Below are 8750 nucleotides of genomic sequence, written 5' to 3' on the forward strand. Positions count from 1 at the left end.
ACATCCGTTGATCACGTGTTGTATGTGTCATTTTTCTTTCTTCCCTAGTTTTGTTTCCTCCATTTATGTAACTCTCTGGTAAATATGTCTACAACTACAATTTGAAACTCTTTCATGTAAACCCAATCACCAGTTACACCATAAAACCCAATCACCTCTTGTTCTACTTTTGGTTTTCTTAATGTATTTGTAGTATCCTTTTGATGTATCTGCAATGCCAATTTAATGTATCTGCAGTATCATTTTTATGTATCTGCAAATCTACAATGTCAATTTGATGTATTTATGATGGTTAATGTTTGTTGTATCTCTAATTAAACATTAATATACTTACAATTGGTTGGTAATTTCCAGGTGAAATGATTAAATCTTCAACCCACTTTCTCATTACGATCGATGTATCTTCAATACATTTTTGATGTATCCCTATTGTACTTTCAATGTATCTATATCTGAATTATATCTTGAATCTTGATTTTTTTATGAAGATGGAGGAGAGAGAAAGAGGGTTGGGTTTTTGCTTGATTTTTGCCTTTGAATAAATCAGTCTGAATTCGGAAGATTTAATCTATAATTTTAAAAGGGGTTACAATTAAGAACAAGTATACCTATAAAACGTTAAATTAAGGGGGGGAATGTAATGTACCTGAAACAGAACAAAGGCAGAGTGAGGAGGAAGAAGATAAAGAAATTTAATGGGGGTAATTAATAGGTAAGAAAAATAATTGAATTGAGAAGAATATCAGAAGATTTGGGCAAATCAGGGTGTTTGGTTAACTGTTATGTCGGGAACACCGGAGAAGGAGTCCGGAGAAGGAGTCCGGCGTGCTCAGAAGGATTGAAACATAAATGAGTGTGACGTGGGGTTTTGGCTTGTTGGAGAAGAGAGTGGGAGTAAATCTTTTTAAGTCTAACACAACCACGTGAGTGGTTATAGCCGTAGGATACTTTTAAACAAACGGTTGGGAAAGCTTCTCACGCTTCTCACCTAAATTCACTTCTCACCGGATCTCAACCCTATATATACATATATAAATGTATATATATATATATATATATATATATATATATATATATATATATGTATAGAAAAGGGATCACGTGAGAACACTTCTTAAGGTGAGAACACAATCTTATGTGAGAATAAATGTGAGCCTTCGGATATTTTCTAATCTAAAGGCTGAAATCAATAGCTTAATAATGGCATTTTTGTAAATTCGATAAACTATTACTCGACCAGCTTCTTCCTCTTTCACGCCTAATTGCTTCTCTCTCTAAAATCGGACAAGTTCTCATCTCTCTCCCTCTTCATTGTGTCGGTGTATCAAGCTCGAATTTCTCTTAAATTTCGTTCTAATTGCTGCGATTTAATCCACGTTCTCGAATATATTAATCTAATTTCCGGATTTGGTGTGGTTTTAAAGGTATGATTTCAATTTATGTTTAATTTTTCAACTTTTATTTTCGTGATTATGTGATTAATTTGTGATTTTTGGACCGATTTTGTTGCAAGTTATTGTACTTTTTAAACGATTATTTGAATTTTGATTTGGTTCTTAATTTGTATTTGTTTGTTTGTATTGATTTTGTTCTTAATTTTTTATTTTGGAACAATTTTGTTGGATTGGATCTCAACAGTTGTTTTTTCGATTGATTTTATTTTGTTTGGTAGATGATTAAGCACCTGATTTCATTTTTACTTTGTTTTGCAGCCTTACCCAAATCAAGGTGTGTTATTTTCTATCTCTCACTTTTTTCCATTACATTATGTTTTTTGCTATAACTTTCTTACTTAATTTGTTGAATTCTTTGCTTGATTTTCTTGCTCGACTCATTTTGACTAGTAAATACTAATCCAATGAGTTTTTGCTTATTTATTTAATTAATAATTAATTCTTGTATGTGTAGGTTGAATTAGCTACAGCTTAATTACCAAAAAAAAAAATTGAATTAGCTTGTCTTTGATTTGTATTTGGAATCTAAATATTGTTGTTGTAAACTGGTCTTATTACTTACAAAGTATGAGGTTTAAGGTTCTTCTTCAATCCTTAATTTTCTTGGGGTCACCTTATTTCTTAATTGGGAAATGTATTTAAGCAATTTGGAATCTCTATATTTATTATGTACTCCTGAACGGTAATAAGGAAATGGACAACAAAAGTGATATATAAGAGCCCTTACTAGCAAGTGCATTGTCATATTATCTTAGGATAGTTGGGCTCATTGATTAACAGTTCCTTGTGCTAAGAGGGAAATAAGTTTTTGAACTATTTCCTGATATTTGGGAATTATCTTAGGATACTTAGTCAAATGAACTATAAGAGCTTTGTTTAGATTCATAGTTTTTGCAAGTTTGAGTGCACAAGTCTTGCTTCTTTTATTGCTTGCTTCCATTGTTGCTTGCCTTGTTTCTGGGTCATTGTTTCAACTAGCCTTGTCTGTCTTCCCTCAAATTGGACTTCTAACGTCCATAATTATTATAGTATCAGGTTGTTTCTTGATAATTTGAAGTGTGTCCATGGCCAATTCGTTTTTGTAATCCCTAATTTCTGGTTTTAACATCCAAAAGTCTCCACATCGATCTCACAGGAATGAAACAACTGCACTGCGATCATCTTCCCTAAATACCAAGATTACAGTGGCTTTTCCCTTCTCAGGTCTTTTAGCCAATGCTACCTTGAGTGAACGGTTTGATTCCATACTTCACAACTACCAATTGGAAATAGTCGTAGTAGTTTTCATTCAACTAACATACATGCATTCTTCTACTACAATAGATGCATAATCTAAGTGTTGGGGTGATTTTTGAAACTCTAAAATTTGATTATTGTGTATGCAAGAATGGAACACAACTGGTAAACCAAGGAAAAACATCTCAAAGGCTAGAGATATAGAAACATTTCAAACAATATCTTCCTATGAGTTGGCTTGTCGTACTTTCTACCCTTCAGCACAGTCATCCTATAAGCCTGAAAATGTAAAGAAAAAAGAGATGTTATATGACAAATGTAGACATGAAATTATGCCAAGCATACTGATAAGTTGTAGTTTCAGCTCTGAAGAATCGGGAAATACAATGTAGAGTAGTAAAGGTCGATGTTATAGTTTCTCCAATAGTTTCACTTTGTTTGGAGTTAGAAGAATATTAAGTGCGTCTGATTTTGTTGCTTAATTTGTTTTTTTGTTTTTTCTCAAGATTTTTAGGAGAATATGAGATAAGGAAACACAAAAACTAGGACCACTTTCACTCAAAGGCAAGTATCCTAGTTGATCTAGATGTGTAGCTGATGGGCTTGCTTCAGGCTTCTTGCTAAGCTAGATTGTTGAATCGTCTAATACTGATAAATGCTTATATAAATTACTTATTACTTTAGTAAAGTTTTTTCATTGGGATAGGAGGGTATAGAAGATGAATGGTTGGTAGGAATAACCTTAGGGGCATTAGAAGTAAAGAATAGGGCATATGGTGTTGGCCATTGGGATAAATGTACGGTTTGATAGCCTCAAATTATAGTTCCCATACCCCATCCCACTGTATGGGTCAGGATTAGGGTATGATAGCCTCTTCTTGACGCTGTCCCCGACCCCGGCACCTGTCCTAGGTCGGTCCCGCTCTGGTGTTGAAGGCCGATGTCTCGGTGCGCTTTGAGACCGGAGTCGCGCCTTAGCCGATTCAGTGGCAGCCATGTAATTAAGCTTTGACCCTCCACTGCTAGAGCCAGTAGTAGCAGTGGCAGCTACCTTGGGGTTGGGGTTGGTTTGGAGGTTGCCATTATAAAAGTAATTTGATCCCAAGTTTGGTGTTTGGGATACTTGACTATTGTAGCTTCTATCTTCTTTAATGCACCGTGGGCTAGCGGACCGGACCTGGATAGGCCGTGCCCGGGATGGAGACAGAGTTGTGGATGGTTGATGTTGATGGTAATGATGTTGTGATTGGGATTGGTTGTGGTGAGCCCTACTGTGGAGGGGTGAGGATGGGTGTTGACTGTGGTGCTGAGCATGGTAATGGCTAGATGAAGTTGAAGTTACTGATCTTCTGAAGTTAGAAGGCAAGTAAGAATAAGGCTGTGAGGTGTCAATTTCAACGGTTTTGATTGAATCTCTATGATCAGCTAAAGCTCTAGCTCTAACTGCAGGGGAAGGGCTAAGCCTTTAAGGATTCTTTTCCACTGTTCTGAAATGATTTTATTTTCAATTTTCTTCTGTATAGAGCTATCTGTTCAGTTGGTTGACGCATATCTTGGAACTGTGTTGTCAAAGATGTCTTAGATACTACTCTATGATAAATGTTGATACAATATATTTGATAAATAGTCAAATTTTCTTTCTTGTCAATATCTAGATCATATTTATTATTCATATCACTAAAGGAAAAATTCTCTCTTTCCAACTTCATGTCTCAAAACATCCTAGAACATCAAGATCATTTATTTATCTCTTCAGCAACAAGGTGTATCTACTAGACAAGCCTATAACTAATCCCAAGTATGAAAGGACTAATAAAAAGGTCTAAGGCTGCCATAAAAATTATGTAAGCAGATTATTGTGATGATAATTGAGCAAGTATGCCTTTGAATAACTTTTCTTGAACTAAGTACATCTTAAATACTTGACTAATGGTTCTGTTTATTAATTATTGCAGGACCTGAAGAAGCCATTTAAACCACTGAAGGATCTACACATGGAGGAAGTCGTTGCCGATATTATCAAGAAGCCATTTAAGCATATTTTTTTAAGTAATTTTATACAGGGTTTTTGCTTTTTGTTGCTAATTTTCTTTTGAGGACATTATTATACTGCTTGTAATAAATAATGTGGTACATGATCTTTTATTTATCATTGTAGTTTTGTCTAAGATTTAAATATATTTTTGTATATTTTTTGCGATATGGTGCAAGGTCTCAGGAGCAGTCTTGAATTCTTGATGCACCTCCAGTTGCTTACAGATGTACATTGGTTGATTTTGTTCAACTCAGCACCTCATCTTGCTGAATATAGAACATTGTTGGTTTCCTGTGTTCTCAAATTTTAATTTTAACTTAGTTAACCCACAATCTATACAACTTTAAATAGGGTACGTCATACTAATCTATAAGGTATATGGCACAAACCTATAAGGTACGTCATATAAACCTATAAGGTACATTATGCAAACCTATAAGGTGCATCATGCAAACCTATAAGGTGCGTCAAAGAAAACCATAAGGTACAATATGCAAACCTATAAGGTATTTTTACAAGTTTGACAATGTTAATAGTCTCGATGTAACAAAAAGAAAAAGAAAACAAAAAAGCATAGAATGATATGTTAGTTTAGTAATTCCTATCTTTTTTTGGCTCATTTAAATAAAGATCATTCAACAAATGATAAGAAAATAATGAAAATAAAACCATGTCTCATGTCTCGTCTTCTTGACCTTAAATTCGTATGACTAAGTTGAGAATTGCCTGATTATCACTTGTAAAAATATAAATATGCATGTTACATTCTTATTAGGGGATAAAGAATAATTATGGCTCTGATTTTATATATAATGATAACAGGAAAAAAATGACGTGAATAACATGGAATTTAAGGTACATGGTAATAATCTACTTCGTATAAGATATGCCATATTAACCTATAAAGTACATGTCACGATCATATAAGGTACGTCATTGAAATCTATAAGGTATATTATACCAAATTATAAGGTACATGTCACAATCATATGAGGCACATCATAAAATCTATAGGGTACAAATTACAATCAACACGATTAACCGAAAAAACCAAAATATTTTGTAAAAATATTTATTTATATTTATAAATAAAGGAAACTCAATCAAAATAATATATTATTAAAAAAGTAATTGTTTTCACATTAAACTACATTTTGATAATATATAAGATACATTGTACAACCTATAGAATTTATTGTAAGAACCTATAAGGTACATCATACTAACTTATAAGGTATATGACACAAACCTATAAGATACATGGCACAAACCTATAAGATAAATGACACAACCCTATAAGGTACATGACACAAACCTATAAAGTACATGACCCAAACCTATAATGTACATGGCACAAACCTATAAGGTACATCTTACTAACCTATAAGGTACATTGTAAGAACCTATAAGGTACGTCATACTAACTTATAATGTACATCGCACAAACCTATATTGTACATGAAAACAACCTATAAGGGACATGACCCAATTATATAAGGTACATGGGATAAACTTATAAGGTACATGACACAACCATAAAAGATACGTCATAGAGACCTATAAGCTACATCATAAAAACTTATAAAGTATGTCATACTAACCTATATCATACATGGAATATAGGTTATCCCAAACCGAAAATAATTGTAGAATTTAATTAAATACACCCGAATCGAAGATCCAAAATCGATTTCGATTTGAACAAGAGAGAAACTTGAATTTAGCAACTAGTTTTAAACTCTAGTTTATATTGTTATTATTATTTTCTTAAATTTATACTCTTTTGTGCAAATCGGAAGATAAGTAACCTAATCAAAACTCGAAACCTATAAGGTATACCAACATCTAAAGTATATGGCACAAACCTATAAGGTACATGACACAAACCTATAAGGTACATGACACAAACCTATAAGATACGTCATAAAAACCTATAAGATACATGACACAAACCTATATTGTACACGACATTAACCTATAAGGAACATGACACAGTCATAACCGAAAATTGATCCAAAACAACGACTTCAAATTAAACCGATAGCCAAATAGACCCGAGCCGAAACTGAAACCAATCCCAAATTGATTTGATCTGAAATGACCCAATACTATTACAACCCAAATTGAAGTACCCAATACAAGAACAACACAACCCGAAGTACCCAAACCGACTTTTAGTCGAAACCAAATTTACTTGAATCGAAAGTAACTGTAAATTTAAATCAAACCGAACCAATCCGAACCGAAGATTTGTAGCGAAGAGGAACTCAAATTCACCAATTAGTTTTAAATACAAGTTTCTTTAGTTTTTTATATTATTATTATTATTATTATTATGAATCAAATGCTAACAAAGTCAAATTACATTTTACAATAATAATAATAATAATAATTAATAATAATAATTATTATTATTATTATTATTATTATTATTTTCTTAAATTTATTTTCTTTTATGCTAATAGATAAATAGTAAGCTAATCAAAACTTGGACACGAAAAACATTATCCAACCTAAAAACCCAACAGAACCTAAAAAGTCAGGTATGATATAAGCCGACTTGATACGAACTGATCTGATATTGAACTCCTGACCCACGACCCAATTAACAAAAATTTGGGTAACCCAAAACCCAAATGAAAATAACTCGAAATGACCCGACATGAGTGGATCCGATTCGAAACCGATTCCAATGACCTTTATGGTACATGGCTTTTAAGTTACATCATACTAACCTATACGGTACATGGCTCAAACATATAAGGTACATTATACTAACCTATACGGTACATGGCTCAAACCTATAAGGTACATCATACTAGCCTATAAGATACATCAAAGAAACATATAAGGTACATCATACTATCCTATAAGGTACATCATACTAACCTATACGGTAACGTCATAAAAACTTATAAGGTATATCATACTAACCTATATGATACATAGCATAAAACTATAGGATACATCATACTAGCCTAAAAGGTACATCATACTAGCCTAAAAGGTACATCATACTAACATATAAGGTACGTCATAAAAACTTATAAGGTACATCATACTAACCTATAAGATACATGACACAAACCTATAATGTACATGGAATTACCCTATAATTAAAAGACATAACACAATCATATAAGGTAATGAAAAAAACATATAAGGTACATGACACGAACAAGTAAGATACGTCATAGAAACCTATAACGTACATCATAAAAAATTATGAAGTACGTCATACTAACCTATATGATACATGACATATAGGTTAACCCGAATCGAAAATACTTGTAAAATTTAAATCAACCCGAATCAAAAGTATGTGTCACAAACCTATAAGGTACATCATAGAAACCTATATGGTACATGTCACAAATATATAAGATACATGGCTCAAATCTATAAGGTACATGGCTCAAATCTACAAGGTACATCATAGAAAATTGTAAGGTACATCATACTAATCTATATGGTAAATATATAAGGTACATGACACAAACCTACATGGTACATGGCACAAACATATAAGGTACATCGTACTAACCTATAAAGTACATGGCACAAATCTATATGGTATATAGCACAAACTTATATGGTACGTTATAGAAAGTTATAACGTACATGTTACTAACCTAAGAAGTACGCCATACAAACCTATATGGTACATGTCACAAACATATAAAGTACATCATACTAACCTATTAGGTACATCATAATAACGTATAAGATACTTCATCCGTTCATTTTACTCGCAAAGTTTGTCACTTTCACGCATGGCAATGCACAACTTTGATAATTAATATTTATAATTCTCTTTAAGCAAAAATTATTAAAAGTTAATATTTTGAAAATACAATCTAAGACAAATCTAACAAGATCCCACATGGCTATGTTTTAACTTACGTATAAATCACCAACAATAGTCAAAATATAATATGTAAATAGTGTAGAAATCACAAACGTTGCGAGTGTTAAAAATCGGAGGAAGTACGTCATACTAACCTATAAGGGAAGTTGTATGAACG

At 32.6% G+C, this 8750-nt stretch overlaps 1 long non-coding RNA gene across 1 annotated transcript; it reads left to right on the forward strand.

The window, feature by feature from the left end:
* Positions 1-1131: 1131 nt before the first annotated feature.
* Positions 1132-5029, forward strand: LOC130461622 (uncharacterized). Its single transcript, XR_008921775.1, has 3 exons — positions 1132-1424; positions 1713-1728; positions 4646-5029. It is a non-coding gene; the product is annotated as an uncharacterized lncRNA (long non-coding RNA).
* Positions 5030-8750: the final 3721 nt, after the last annotated feature.

This window comes from Spinacia oleracea, chromosome 5 (assembly GCF_020520425.1).
Source record: "Spinacia oleracea cultivar Varoflay chromosome 5, BTI_SOV_V1, whole genome shotgun sequence".
Classification (NCBI taxonomy): domain Eukaryota; kingdom Viridiplantae; phylum Streptophyta; class Magnoliopsida; order Caryophyllales; family Amaranthaceae; genus Spinacia; species Spinacia oleracea.